Raw genomic sequence first — 15,271 nt, 5'->3', positions numbered from 1 at the left:
GGGGAAGCACTGAGCAACTGTTGCACGAGCAGTGAACTCCAGGATTGCTCAACTGCTGGCCCCGGGCACTATTTTAATCCCTCCTCTGGGAATTACAGTCAGTTGGGGCAGCATGAACTCACCATCCTGATGCACGTAGCAAGGCAGCCAAACCCTGTTGCAAAAGCTGAGGAATTCCAGGCTGAAAGTGCCAGCACTGGTGTATCCCAGGGACCGCGTGCAGCAGTACCACAGAGCTTGCCCAGAGGGGCAGCAGTGGAGGGAGATGGGGTAAAGCAGAGCTTACACCACGGTCCCCAACCTGCAGCAGGTGGTCAGGGTTAGAGAGTTTTCCCGTAGCTCTGTGCTCCTCAAACTCTGATCTCCTTCCTCCTCCTCCCCTTGCTCTGCAGGCAGCCACCTGTGCACTCCAGTGGGCAGGAAGGCAGCCTGCCAGAGACATTTTAGCCACGTGGAAGCACCTGCCAGCCTGAAATGGTTAGTGGGGTTGAGATGCTTTGGGGCTGCTTGCTGTCCATCTCATGCCCATGGGGACGTTACCCTGCAGTCCCTGGCTATTTGAGTGTGCATGGAAAACCTTTGTATTTCTTCCTTAAGATGTAAAACTCTCCTCTGAGGCATTTATTTCACATCATTGATGGATATCTGCTGTTTAAAGTGCCATCCATCTGCCTTCATCCCCCTGCTGCTCTAAGCAACCATTGCTTTCAGAAACTGAAAGGTGCAGGCCAAGTAAAAGCCTTCCTCCTCATCTTCCTCCGTGGGATGATTTGCAAAGAAAGGGGAAGGGTTTCAAGCAAACAGGCAGGTGAGCAGGATGGGGGTCAACACCAATAAGCCTTCCCTGACAGTCCTCCTTCCCTTGCACCATGGCCCAGGGAGGTGATGTGGGTGCTGGGGCTGGTTTGGACAGCCCAGGAGCCTCCTGGCATGAACTCCCCCATGCCCTGTGTCCCACCCTCCCCAACGCGGGGCAGGGACAGCTCCAGCACGATACTTTTGGCCTCCTACCTGTGGCTGCTGGGACTGGGGCATCCCATTGCCAAACTGCACCAGAAACAGTTTGATCCAAGTGCAATGGAAAACCCATGGGGGATGAGCTGGGAAAGAAATTATTCAAATGCAAACTCAGACAAGCTTTAATTCTGATTTCATTCCTGGCTGCTCCTGTAAGCAATGTGCCCATGGCATGGCATCCACAGCACACCTCATGCTCTGCTTTTACTCCTTGGTTTTCCTGACCCAGATTCATCCTGTATTCATTCACCCAGGCAGGGCCAGGGCTGGATTTGGCCCTGTGTGTTTGGGACCCTAGGGGGTCTGCACTGAAGTGGGGCGCCAGGTAATACCTTGAAGGGCAGGGATGAATGGAGATTTGGGAGCCACCTCAGTGATTGGCATTTTAGTGGTGTGAAGGTGCCCTGTCCTGACCTGACCCTGTGTTTTCTGGAGGCTGTGTCAAGGTCAGGCTGCAGCACTGCACCGTGGGGTGACCATTGCCCCAGCTCAACCCCGAGGAATTGCATCAGACCAGCTGCCATATTTGCAGGTGGGAGTTTCATAGCCCCACTGCAACCTGTCTCCCCTCACCTTGGAGCTGGAGCCCTTGGCCAAATGCTGAGAGCTCCTCAAGGCTCCTGACCTCAGCCCAAAATGATGGTGAGTCAAGAGACACTGCAGACAATCAGGTGCCCAGGAGGATACTGCTGCTGTGGGGCTTTCTCTGTGGAGCACAGCAGAAATGGCCACATGAGCAGATTTCCCCATGGCAAGCCCCGCTGGAGGCGATGGGAGGACACAGAGAAGCAGAAGCTCACTCACGGCCAGCCCTGCTGCTGGGGAGCTGCGCTGCAGCAGCTCAGCCTGAGCTGCCAGAGGCACCGCGCTCTTTGTGCCTTTCGCTCTCCGCTCCCTCCCTGCTGTGGCTCCACGGACAGGCTGGAGCGCTGCCCTGTCCCTCGCTCCTGGGGGAGACAAAGCACAAGCCACTGCTCCAGAGGGAACGTGACTGCCAGGCAGCTCCAGCGCTCAGAGGTTAATGATTTATTGCTTTACGTCTTAAAAAAAAAAAAAAAAAAAAAAAAAAAAAAAAAAAAATAGCAGCAGCGCCCTCCTTTTGGCATTTCCAGCTAATTATCCCGGGAGTTACTGATTAGCTAGGACGTGCCTAGGCCCAAGCAGCGGAGTCCTGTGGGTGCTGCACAGCCACCGGCACCGCGCTGACATGGTGGCTGCAGCATTATTCCGGGGACTTTCACTTTGGCTTCCCGGGAACATGCCCCTCGCCGTTTAAAGTATGGGAAGCATGAGTCCGGTTTTGCAGGTTACCAAAAAAGCCGCGGATGGAAGAGAAGATGCTCGCGCACGCACACGGTGTCCGGCACCTCCCGTCCCGCTGCCCGCAGCCGCGGGCGGGTGCGCTGCCATCAGCCCAGAGACGTCACCGCGTCCCCGCCGCTCGGCACGGGCTGAGCCGCCCTCTGCAGCGCCCGGGCTGGGCTCCGTGCGGGCAGCAGCGGCCAAGAAATGCCCTCATTGCAGCCACAGCGGTCCCCCCGCTCCGGCGCGGACCCTCCCCTGACCCCGGCACTCACCCGACAGCTCCGGCTCCCGTCGAGGCGGGTCTGCGGGCGGCGGGGCCGCAGGCACTGTTAAATATTGCAGCCGACTTACTCACTCACTTCTCTTCCTGGACGGCAGCGCAGAGTTTCCACCCACTTCTTTCACCTTTGGTTTCCAGGCTTTCTGAGAAAAGGGGAAGCCGTGGGAGGGAGCAACCGGCATCCCCGTGCCAGGGCCACGGCCCCCAGCAGCCTCTCGTTCCCGGGAAGGGGCGGATGCCAGAGGGGGCCGCTTTCCCGGGAAATTGCGGCGTGGCTGCGAGTGCCTTGTGCCCGTGGCCCAGCGCTCCACGACCCTCGTGGGTTAGGTAGATTTTCCTCCCCAGCCGAGTGGAGGGGGCACCAAGCTCAAGGGTGGCTGCGTGACCAGCTCAGCCTCCTCCTTTGGGAGTGAAAATCCCCCCGGGACTCAGATGTACCTTGTCCTCACCCCACCAAAGCCCATTCAAATGCAGTCCCTCTGGAAGTGGGGACAGTGTCAGAGTTGGGGTGACATACACATCCCTGACACCTGTGATGAGCTGTGTCCATCCTCAGCCCACAATGCTCTGCCAGTAGCAGGTGCTGCCAAGGGCATGGGAATGTGCCAGCCAGCATTCTCTTCTGCAGCCAGTGTTTCATCCATCAGCATGCCCATTGGTACCACACGGAGCTGGCTGCCCTCCCTGGGGACACTGATAGATGATGTTCTCTGGCACATAAAGCCCCCACTAGCTACTGCCAGCTCTGGTGGGTTAGCACATGTATTTGGTGAGACTTCTTTTTCTTAAAAAATAGTCTCTTTCCTAAAGTCCCATTCTCACTGAGCATTCTGTCAGTGCCACCAAAAGCACAACCATTGTTTTTTCTCAGAAGTGACGTCGGGTCCCCTGGGGTTTCCCTCTGCCAGCAGTCTGGAAATGAAAATCTGGGGCCCCAGCACTGGCTGTGGCACTGAGCTGATGGTGGGGTGAGCACCACTGCTCCTTCTGTGTCACGGTGAACAAACCCAGAAATAAACTGGCAAATCAGTTGATGGGGGATGGTGAGATGTCTCACGTGCCTGGCTGCCTGCGCCGCCCTGCCCAGGCTCAACAGCTGCCCCACAGGTTCAGATAAAATTTAGAGAGTGGTTTTGTCTTTTGGGAGCTGCCATGGTGTTTCTGGAATGGGGAGCTCCTGGAAGGCTCTGTCATGGAGTTGACCAAGCTGGAGCCACAGTTTTATCAATGCAAGTCCCCAAAGCAGGCAACATCAGCAATTCAGGGCCTCGCAGCGTATTCTCAGGTGGTCGGGTGTGATTTGGCAACACAACACAAGTTTGCATGACTGCCGCTCTCTGCCCCTTAGCTCCATTAAGGGGCTGGACAGGAACTTTGGCATGTGGATCTATGACCTGAAATATCTCTAATTTCTCAAGGCGGGGCTGCCCTCCTGCTCACCTGCTGCAGTCCCACCCAAACATGACACAGTTTACAGCACCCAGCACTCCCTCCCCACAGCTATCACTTTTGGCAGCTCTCAGTGCCACTCTGGAGGTCTGGAGACCTCCCTGCTCCTTCCTTGCTGCCTGCTCAGTTCTTCCAAGGCAGCAGTGCAGCATCATGGCTGTGACACTGATGTCCCCATTGGGGATGGGGCCTGGCCAAATCCCTCCCTAGTGCTGGCTGCATTGCTTGTGTTTGCTGACCTCAGACCTCGGACATCCCTGTGGCCACTGCTCCTGATACCTTCTGCAGGACAAATCTTGCCCCCAGAAGGATTATCCCCCTTCTCAGCACCTGGCTTGACCACTTCTCCTTGGCACATGGGTCCCCCACATGCTCCTCCATATGCGTCTGCCTGCTGGGAAGAGTCCGGTGAGCTCCTGAGTTGGAAAACCACTGGGGAGCAGTGGAAGAAGCAAAGAAGCAAGCAAGAGAGAGACACAAGTAGGGCAAACAGGGAAGTCACTGCAGGCCTGGTGCCAAGGGGATGGGCATCAAGGCAGCTCAGACCCTGCACGGGTGGAAGGGAGTGCACAGCTTTGCTGGTGAAAAGCTTTGCCAGCTCCCACAATGCAGATTGTGGAGGGAAGAGGAGGAAGAGTGTGCCTGGAGTTGGAGTGACTGTCTGAATCCCAGTTTTTGTAGGTCTGACTGGCAGAAGTGAGCAAGCAGAAGCAGCCTCTGGGGTCACACTGCAGCATGCGGGACCCACCCCTTCCCCATGACATTGGCACAGCTGGGACCTGATGCTGTTCCTAGTCCCCATTTCTCCAGATTCCCCCAGTCTCCTTCAGCCAAAGGCAGCAGGCGTGAGTGAGGAGCAGCCTGGCCCAGCCCTCTGTGGAAGGACAATGGCTTGGCATTTATTGGGGGAAAGTGGGAGCTTCCTGCAGCTCACTGTGCTGGGAGCATGACTAGACACAAGGGGTTTGCCCTTGTTGGGGGAGTCCTGTGGGAGAGGAGGCTGAGGAACTGCCTCTGCAAGGCTGGGACTTCACCCTGAGGGGAGAAAAATCCACCTTTTACCTCTGGGGAAATGGCAAAGGAAGAGAGCAGCTGGCCTTTTCTACCCATCCAAAGAAATTAGGTTGAAAATCCCCCACCTTTGATCTTCTGTGACTGCAGAGAAAGCCATGCAGCAGGACCAGGGTGTGGTTTAGGGCTCAGAAATAAGCCAGCAATTAGAACACCTCAGTGTTACTGCTGAAAGCACAAAGTAGCCCTAGGGGAGGGTTGATGTGTGCTTTCTGAGTGCCTGAGCCCCACAGCCCTGTGGGGTTTAGGATGAAAGCTGATGCAGCTGCTCCTTGCCCCGGGGCAGGACACTGGAAAGAGGATCAGCGAAATGTCTGCAGCCTCTGGGAGTGTCTCAGTGGCAGCCACTGCCTCTGGGGCTGGAGGGGGACAAGGGCTCTCATGGCTACCTGAGGAGGTCTCCTCCTGGGAGATTCAATCTCCTGCCGGGAGGCTGCTCTAGGCTGCAGCCCCAGGCTGTGCACAGCAAGAGAGCTGTGGCTGGAGGCGCTGGAGGCAGCAGCCACTGTTTGGCCCTTTAGTAGAGAAGCCCACAGTAGTGCCAAGATCCAGGGTCATGCCCAGCCAGCAATTGCTGCCCCTCTACAGGCAGTTTCTCTCAGGTGTAGACTCACAGATGTCTAACACAGAGGCTCAGTCCATCTCCAGACTTACAAATACCAGTCTTTGTGAGGTTTAGTGGCCCTTGTGTGTGTTTCCTTTTCCCTCTCCCTAAGCCAGCAAACTGCCTGCAAGGCCCTGTTCCTCCTCTGAGAAACATCATCCATGAGGGAAACTGCATCTTTCAGCCTTGCCCCAGGGAAGAAGGATGTGGTGATAAGGGACAGCTAGGGCTCAGCAGGTGCTTTTTCTCCTGACAGCATGGTGACAGAGATGGCCAAGAGCTGAGCACCCTTGGTTTGTCCACAGAGCCTGATCCTCAAAAGCAGGTGTGAGAGGCCACACCAGTGGCCTCAGAGCTGGGGTGGCAGGACAGGCAGCTTGGCTGGTGCTCAGCCTGTTCTCAGCCCCTTTGTTTGTGTTTCCAGCCCTGACTGCACACAGAGAGCCCGGAGGGGCTGAGGTGCCTCCATCACAGCAAGTGTCCTGAGGGATGGGCTGCTCCTGCAGGGCTTGCAGATGCACTCAGACCTCACAGCCTGGGGGATGCTGGGGTGGACTCCTGCCTCCAGGCCCTGCACTGAGCCTTTGCATGGCTGCAGAGGAGCTCAGGCATGGTTATAATCATCAATGATAGCCTGCAAGAAACCTCCCCCTGCAAAGGCCTGGCCAGCAGTGGGTATTTTCCTGCCAAGGGGACTTGCTCTGCCTCTCTCCCCAGCAGGGCTTTTTGTAAGCAGCCAGGGTTTTGCTCAGGCTATGTTGCTCTGAGCTTGGGCTCCCCCTCCACCTGGCCTGTTTGTTTTTATCCTATGCCATATTTTTGCATCCTTTGAGACCTCCTGCTGTCTGACCACCTGGATAGAAATCTGGTGAGATTTCATGAATGGAAATGAACAGGGGAAAGGCACAGAAGTTCAGATGGTGTGACCACCAGAGATGGCATTTACCTCTCTGAAGCAACTCCTTCCTCCCCCAAAAAGATGCTGAAAGCAGCACATACCCCATGCAGCTCCCTACTAAGTGTGATCTGCCAGCACAAACCAGTCCCCTCAGTGCTGGCAGGCCCAGTGGAAGCATGGCCAGGGGGAAAGGAGTTTCTTGGGATGTTTTTCCCTCAAGGTTCCTGTTTCCCCTCCAACCCTCATCCATGGATGCTGGCAGCCTTCCCCTTTTCCATGTAGCTTTGCAGAGGGAGCAAAATGAGGAGCTGGGGCTGAAGAAGTCTGGGAGATGGAGGAAGGCTGAGGAGATGAGGGCATGGGGAGGCAGAGGTGCCCCCTTTACCCGTTGCTGGCACAGCAGCCCTGCCTTCCAGCAGCCCTGAAGCAATTTGGGAATCAAATCTGTTGGCAAGGAAGGGAGGAAAACCACAGGGCTGAGTCACTCCTTGGAAGGTATTTGCATCTGGACAAATTCCAGCCAAACCCCCTTCCCACTACCTCTGTGTGGGGTGTCAAGGGTGGCTTACAGGAATGGCCACATCCCTTTCCCCAGGACAGAGCCTCCCTGGCCGGTCACACTCAGCCAGAAGCTGAGCAGCATCCACTGCCGACCTTGGCAGCTTTCCATCAGAAGGCAGGAAAGCTTCCCCGAGAGAAAAAGCTCTGCTGGTGAGCAGAAGCGAGAGTGAAGGCAAGTGAGGCTGCAAGGAAGCTGAGCCTCTTCCCAGAAATGGCAAAGTGGGGTGTTGCCTTTCAGCATCTCCTGAAAGAGTCAGACTGGGGCTGCTCCCCCATCCGAGCTGTCCATTAGCAAACGGGCAGGATTTGGGATGACAGTCTGCTCCAGGGATTTAGACTAGGAGAGGAGCAGCATGCAAGAAGGATGGAGGATTGGGAGCATCCCAAATGCTGACCCAGGACCTGCAGAACCTCGAGTTTTTGGCAGGGGTGAAAGAGGGGCTGGGGGAAAGGTTGCAGGGCTGGGGGAAAGGTTGCAGGGCTGGAGTTACCTACTGGTGGTGGGAACTGCAGGGGCAGAGGATTCACCCAGAAGGTCACAGGGTGGAAAAAGCTTTGCCAGGAATGAAAGTGCCACAAAACAGTATGTAAGAACTTGGTGTTTACTTCCCTTCAGGATCATCCTGGGGAGCTTCTCTCTATGCTCTGCACCCAGGTTGATATTTTCTCAAGGTTTAAATTTTCCTGATGTGCAAAGTCATGTTCCTGCTTGAAAAGACTTTTGCCAGAGTCAGGTGCTGTGTGTGACTGGAGCAGGATGGGTCCTGGGATGGGTCCCAGCTCAGGGAGGTCCCTCAGGGTGAATCTCAGTGTCTGTGCCTGTATCTGAGATGCATTGCACAGTGCTGCAGCTCTGGGCACCATCTCGGTGATGTCCAGCCTCCCTTTCCTCCCTCTAGTGGCTGAAATCCCGGCATTTCTCGGGGCTCCCGGAGCCCCCGGCAGCGCCCGGCGCTGGGGCACGGGGAGTGCGGGCCCTGCCGCTGTGCTGGGACAATGCGCAGGTGGCCCCAGCCCCTACCGGCCCTCCTGACAGGTATGCTCCTTCCTGCCCCAGGTCTCATCTGAGAGGAGATGGAGTTTTGCAGGGTGTTTTTGGATTAGGGACGACGTTGCGCATAAAGGGAAGCTTTCAAGCATCATGCTGATTCCGACACTGCTCCATGCCCACAAATGCGCTATAAGGAATACCAAGGGAAATGTCAGCTCTTCCCTAAGTAATTCCTTTCAGCTAGCCTCGCAATTAGTCCCTTGGAAAAAAAAAAAATAAAGATTTTGAGCTTTGCCAGCACTTCTCTTTGCAAACGCTGGTCTCGCCCTGTAAGTAGGGCACAGTGGGAGGCGAGAGCAGTTAACTCTTGGCATCGAGTTTCCCCAGCCAGCCCCAGGCGGCTGAGACGAGGCTGCCCGGGGGGCAGCGCTCCTGCTCGGGGAGGGGGGAAAGGAGCCTGCAGAGGCGAGGGGTGCCCGGCAGAGAGGGGTGCCCAATGCCTGGCAGCGAGGGGTGCCCAGCAGCGAGGGGTGCCCGGCAGTGAGGGGTGCCCGGCAGTGAGGGGTGGCCGGCACTGAGGGGTGCCCGGCAGCGAGGGGTGCCCATGCCCGGTAGCGAACGGTGCCCAGTGCCCGGCAGCTCCCCTGCAGCCAGTGACCCGGCTCGGGGCCCACCGGAGCTCCCTTTCCCCTCACGCCCCATAAGCGTTTTGCAGGTGTGCGTGAACTCCAGGTTTCCTCCTGCCCTTGCGGACAGGGAGGATGTGGAGAAGGAGGAGCGGAGCTGCTGCTCCCTGAGCCCGGAATCGGCGCTGCGCTACTCCCGGAAATCCAGCCGGGATCCACCCACTGTTTACAGAGGAGAGTGCCGTGAATCATCTGTGCGGGGAAGGAAAACACAACAAACTTGGGCCTTTTGAAGCTTTCCGGGCAAGTGGAAGCTGCTGGGAGAGCACCTGACCGGGAGCAGGCCGGCTGTCCTGGGAATAGCTCTCGGGCTGGCTCTGGAGGGATCCATATCCTGGGACAGGCACCTGTTCCTAGCCCAGCCCGTTAAACACAGGGGCTAAACCCATCCCTGCTGGCAGCAGCTCTGCGCTGCTCCCCACAGGGGGCTCCAGAGTGAGTTTTCTGGGGAGATGTCCTGGCTGGTGGGGAAGAGGTGGCACTTGACAACAAATGCTTTTCTCTAGATGTGAAAGTAGGAAAGCATTGATCTGGAAATGGGTTTGCCATAGCAAGGATGGGGTTACTACATCTGCCTGAACAAAGGGACCAGAGCCCTTGGAGATGGCCTGGGAGGCTCCACCTGGCTTGCAGAAGGACACAGGCTTGCGGAGGTCCTCTGATTTCTCTGCCAACCCCCAGGGCTGTCTCAGGTGTCCTCTGCAACTGGGCAGATGCTCAGGTAGATAAACCAAGCCCTCAGCATCACACATACAAACTTGTTACTTCTATGTGAAATCAATGAGGTGAGGAAAGGTCTTTGTGTCTGCCAAGAGCTGCGTTACATTCCAGCTGTGGCAGCCAGAGCAAGCACTGTCCCACAAATGTGGCCTTTAAGCCAAGCTGCCCAGGGCTGTGGCCCCAGGTCTGCAGCAGAAAGGAAGGGGGATTCAATTAGCACCTGGAGAGCATTTGGGATGGGGTCTTGGCATCATTAGGACCTAACACTGGGAGATGGTAAGAGCAGACTGAGGGGAGCTGCCAGCAAATAAAGGTCACAGTAGGCAAACCCAGCAGCTCGGTGTGGTTCTGAGCACCCCTCTCTGCTGGGTGTTTCCCAGAGGTGCACTCTGGGGTCTTCAGAGAGTTGCCAGACACAGAAGGTAGAGGTAAGCAGGGATACAAGGGGAGAAGACCCCTAAAAGCCAGCAGGGACCCTAAGGAGGGGTGGAGACAGCTGCTGTGTGGGTGGAGAAGGCCTGGCCTGGCACAGGGGCTGCGGCCCTGATGCCCCTTGGCTGCCAGCCCAGCTTTGGGCCCCTTTGGGTGAGTGAGGAGCTTGTGCCAGAGGGGACAGAGCAGCTGGATCGTGTGCAAGGTGTTCAAGTGCAGTAGCTTTGACACTGTAGCAGAGACCCCAAGGAAGTGTGGGTTTGCATCCCAAGTCAGAGCTGGTGCCCCAGTCCAAGGGGAAATGTTCTGCATGCATGGCTAAGTTAGGGGGATCAGGAAAAAACGTGGCCTGATGGGAATGTTACCCTCCAGTACAGATGCAGATGTGCCAGCCCTGCATGTTGAGGGAAGGTTTGTGGCTGGAAGGAGCTGGAACAGCAGAAAGTACAGGAGAAGAGAGCTTCTGGGCTGACCCTGTACTTGAAGGTAGCTGAAAGCCAAAATGTTGGGATCTTTTATTTTTCTTTTAATGTGCCCTGGGTCTCAGGGTGCAAAGCCTGTGACCTGCTGCCTGTCAGGAGCAGATTCAGGAGTGGCAGGTCCCCACGGCAGAGGTGGGAGCTGTGCAGCTCTGCAGGGCCACTGTGGCAGTACCGTGGCTGGCAGCAGGCACTAGAGGGCTGCACACTCCCGTCCTTGCTGCCAGAGGTGTCTCTCACTGCACAGCCTGGTCTGGAAATGCTGATTAACTTCTGACAGACTTGGTGACCCGGGAGAGACGAAAATAACTTTGAAGAATGGCAGTTTGCCACTACATGGCCAAGGCAGTGATTTTTCTTCATTTCAGCTGTGCTTTCCCCAAGCTCTGCTGCCAGGGCAAACTTGCAAGGTGAAAAGAAGTAAGCAGTGCATGGGCTTGATCTTGATGCTGGGGGGTATGTGATGAGCTTGTCCAGTTCCCTTAGCCCCTGAAAGTTTCTCCAGCACAGCCCTTATTCCCAGGAAAGCTGTGTCCTTTGCAGAAGCAGTGGGGTCCTCGGGTTGTTTAGTGTAGGTAAAGAGTGGCCGAGGATGGTGATGTACTGGGTTCCCTCCTTGCATGGATTTCTAGGGAACTTGGCAGTGCTGGAAATGTGTAAAATGAAGGTACTCTGAGTCATCTAAAGTAATTTTGGAGCAGTGTTTTTGTGACCACTTACATCCACTGCTTTATTTTTCTTACCTGTTTCTGGCTGTTTTGTTGGCCTGCAGGAAATCCCTGCTGCTTTGGGGCCAGCTGTGACCCCTTCCACCTCTCATGGTGGTAGACAGAGATGGTTATCATCCTTCTCCTTGGGGTGAAGGTTTGGCCGGGTATCCACAGGTGTACCAGCCACCAAACTCCAGAGTTATCAGGGGCATCAGCATCAACCTGGAAAAGAGAGGAGGTGATGGCAAGAAGGTCTGGTCTCTGGGGGCCATGGTGCTCATTCCTTCAGTGCCTGTGTCACCTGCCCTGTGTGACACCACTGACCTCCCACTGCAGGACACACTGGTGTAAAGGTCCTGGACAAAAATCCATCATGTTCATGTTGTGGGAACCAGACAGAATGGATCCTGCGACTGACTGAACGTCTCAAGAGTTAGCACGGGAAGAGAAAGTTTGTGTTTGTGTGCCAAATGTGGAAAGATAATGGTGAAACATTAACAGTGTTTCCTGACATGTCCCATGGCACAAGGGGATTCAGAAAGCATTCCTGCAGAGAGATGGATTTGTGAGGTATGTGGAAAAGGATTCAAAATTAAAATTGGCCTGGTCCACCCATTAGCAGGAATATTGAGTGGATCGCTGCCTCCCACCCCAAAAAAAGATCTGCACAAAGTGTGTGTTGGAAATATGGGACCAAGGAGGAAAATCTGGATGAGCAGTATGAGGGGAGAAAAAACTTAAACAAGTTGATTGGGGAGTATATTCCATCAAAATCCATGAAACAGATAAATGGCAAAAAAAGGTATTATATAAGAGCCCAGTGAGAAAGAAGAGGAGGGACCTGGAATGGGAAATGTTGCTGCCATTGAACTGCATGCAGAAGGGGAATGGAATTCCCACTATGGAAGTGTATGGAAGAGCTGTTGCAGACTGGTTACCCCCTGTAAAGCTGCCTGTGCCTCACAGGACCTTTGAGAGAGTGAACACATGCAGTTGCTACCAAGTTGCATAGCAGTGTAACATCTTGCTTGCCTTTAATATTTTTATTGTAACACCTTATACTTAAAACTTGAAATATATTATCAAGTGTGGGTTGGCTAGAGATGTCCTGCCCAGTGTTGTGCTAAATTGCCCTGGGTACATTTGCCATCACAAGCCAGTTTCCATAAGGGACTGGTGGGATGTAGGGATGCTAAGGGGCTCTTAAGCACAGTGTGACACCTGTAACATGAATTTGAGGCATAAACCACTGGTTTTGACTAAAGTGAATGGGTCACCTATACTTAATCTGGAAAAGGAACATGTATAATTTACGTGTTTTGTAAATAGCACAAGGATAAATATTCCCTCATGAGAGGCAGAGGCTATCCTGAAGTACACAGCAGGACAGCATGAACTGATGCACTCTGTAGATGTCTGTACACTGACAGAGTGGATAAAGTAAAACCCCTGTCCTCAAAGGTGAAAATCATGTGGAAGGAAGGCATTTGTCAGAGATGGTCTCCACATGAGCTCATCAGGCTGAGTCCTGCCTCATCCTACCTTGGAATAACCACCAAAGTGGGAGGGAAAGGAAAATATGACTGGTTTTGTCCTCAGAAGTCTCATATAAATGGAGTGTGAGGAAAGAACTGCAGGAATATGTGGGGATGAGGGAATGTCTGCAGGTATTGCTCAGGGCACTGATAAAGTGCAGAGATAAGGAAGGAAAAAGCCAGAACTTGCTTGGGAGAGGAGGTAAAAACCAACCTGCTGCAGTTGCTCCTGCTGGGAGAGTCCAGGGAGAATGTAGCAGGGTTAGGTGGGAGGTATTTAGGACTGGTATTTTTTTACTGCTTGGTAGATGAATTGTGATGTGCCTTTATAGAAGTACTTGACCTCTGTTTTCCTGTGACATGGTGACTGTACTTATTCACAATACTGGTGTTGGCGGGCAGGAGGTGAGCAGAGATTCTGCTAACACAAATCCCTTCCCAATGGCAAACTTTCTGGTAAATGAGCTAGCAGATATAAAGGTAATGGGAGTGACATGAGACACAATTGTCCTTTAGTACAGAAGCCATTTGATTTTTCTAGGTAAAAACTCAGATTTGTTGCCTAAATTAGTATGAAATAATTGAAGTGGATGAAGTTCTAACAATTTTTGTGATGAGAGTATTTTACTAAGACATGAAAAATACTGTAGTCCCAAAGAGACTGATAACAGTCAAGTATAATGGAAGCTTAACCAGAGCTGGAAAGATTGCTATGGGGGGCTGTAGAGGAATGTGACTTTAGGCACACTGGGATTCAGAAAACAAACCACAGGTTTGTCACAAGGCTGCTCAGACCTTTCCCAAGTTGCCTGTGTGTGCTGTGCTGCCTGTTGGTTACCTTGTCCCAGCAGCTGAGTGATCAGAGAACAGCTGGAGGGCTGTGAGAGTTACTAGTCAGGATTTGCTTTGTAAAAGCACCTTACTGGTTCTAGTGGGAAACAAGAGGAATAGACAGTATTTTTATGCTGAATTAAACATTCTTAGTGTGGTTATCTAAGTGGGCCCCAAAAAGTGACAGGTACTTGTGGGTTCCTTGTTTAATCTGACTGTCAAAGTATAGAAGAAACTACACAAAACTTGTATTGTCCTAAAAGGGATAATGGGATAATAAAGAGAGATAATGTGTGTAGGACACCCAGGATCTGTTTTGTGAGTGAAGCAGAAGGGAAAAGGACATGAATTTGTCTCCTGCCCTGGAATGAGAAATCCAGAAGGGCTGGGAATTGCATGTGGCAAAGCAGGCACGAGGCTGTGAACCAGCAGCAGGGTGGGTGCAGTGGTCAGCAGGGGAACACCCTGTGTGGGACTAAACCCGCAGGGTTTAGTTCCTGCCTGCAGGAACTGTGGGTGCAGGATCTGTGTGCATGTGGATGCAAAAGAAATCCTTTATTTCCTGTTCTGGAGTTCAGCTCTGCAGAACAGGCAGGGACCATTAGACCCCATTGAGTGACCTCCCATCTTTCACAAGCCTTGCAATTTCTTCCTGTTTCTCTTGACATCAGCCCACTGATTTATGCTGAAGTAAAGTACATATTTTTTCAAAAAAAGACAGATCTGAAGACATTGGGAAATGAGAAAACCAACATATCCCCTGATAATTTGTTCTACTAGTTAACCACTGTCACTCTTTTCCTGTTTCTTATTTTTCATTTCAGTCTGTCTGGTTTCTGATGCTAAACATTAGTTTGTGTTATAGATATCAGGAATAAATCAAAATGCCCTCTAAAACAGTATCTGCTTCTTTTAGGAATGTGGGATATGGTAATTAAGTCTCTTCAATTTGTCTTGGCTTTACAGAAGGCTGGGGTTTAGTGCTATTGCTGCTGGGAAAAAGCAAATACCATTCTTCTCTCTTAGCTGGTTTGTGCCTTCCTCCTCACACCCTGTAATGCAGCAGGGCAGGGAACTGGTTCTGTTGAAATATATAAACCTTTTGTTGCCTTGGGGTTATTTGGAGTTTTCAGTCTCTCACCACAGGGTTGCAAAGATGTCTGGTGGTGTGGGGCTTAGCCCAGCATGGTGAAGAGGAGGCTGGAAGAGTTCCAGGTGGGATGTTTTTGCAGCAGAGCCCACTTTCAGGGACCAAACTGCCACCAAAGACTTTTGTTCAGGACACTTTTCCAGTCCCCAAGGTAAAAGCAAAAGGCCACTGTGTCTGACCAGTGCCAAGCACAGCCAGCCTTGTGTGCAGGGCTGCTTAAGAAACAAAACCAGAACAGTTACAGATGATAATGAAGCAATCCAGCTTTTTTGAGTGTATGAAAGTGAAAAATGCTTTCCTTGCTTCCTTCCCTTTGAAAAGCCACAGCTGCTCACTCTGAGGGCAGAAATATAGGAAGAGCAAGCATGTACTGCAAATGTACACCCTGATCCTCTTGGAGGGGTTGGCTGCCAGGGAGAGGGAACATGGACAGACCATTAGAGATAAATGTTTCTAGCAGGATCAACCCAGCTAAGGCAAAGGTGAATTAACTTAGAGAAACTCAGTTAATTGAAAGCCCATATGAGCTGGAGCTATTGGTGGGAAAATGCA

This window comes from Melospiza georgiana, chromosome 8, assembly GCF_028018845.1.
Source record: "Melospiza georgiana isolate bMelGeo1 chromosome 8, bMelGeo1.pri, whole genome shotgun sequence".
In the NCBI taxonomy this organism is placed as follows: domain Eukaryota; kingdom Metazoa; phylum Chordata; class Aves; order Passeriformes; family Passerellidae; genus Melospiza; species Melospiza georgiana.
Note: the sequence above shows the minus strand (reverse complement) of the source record.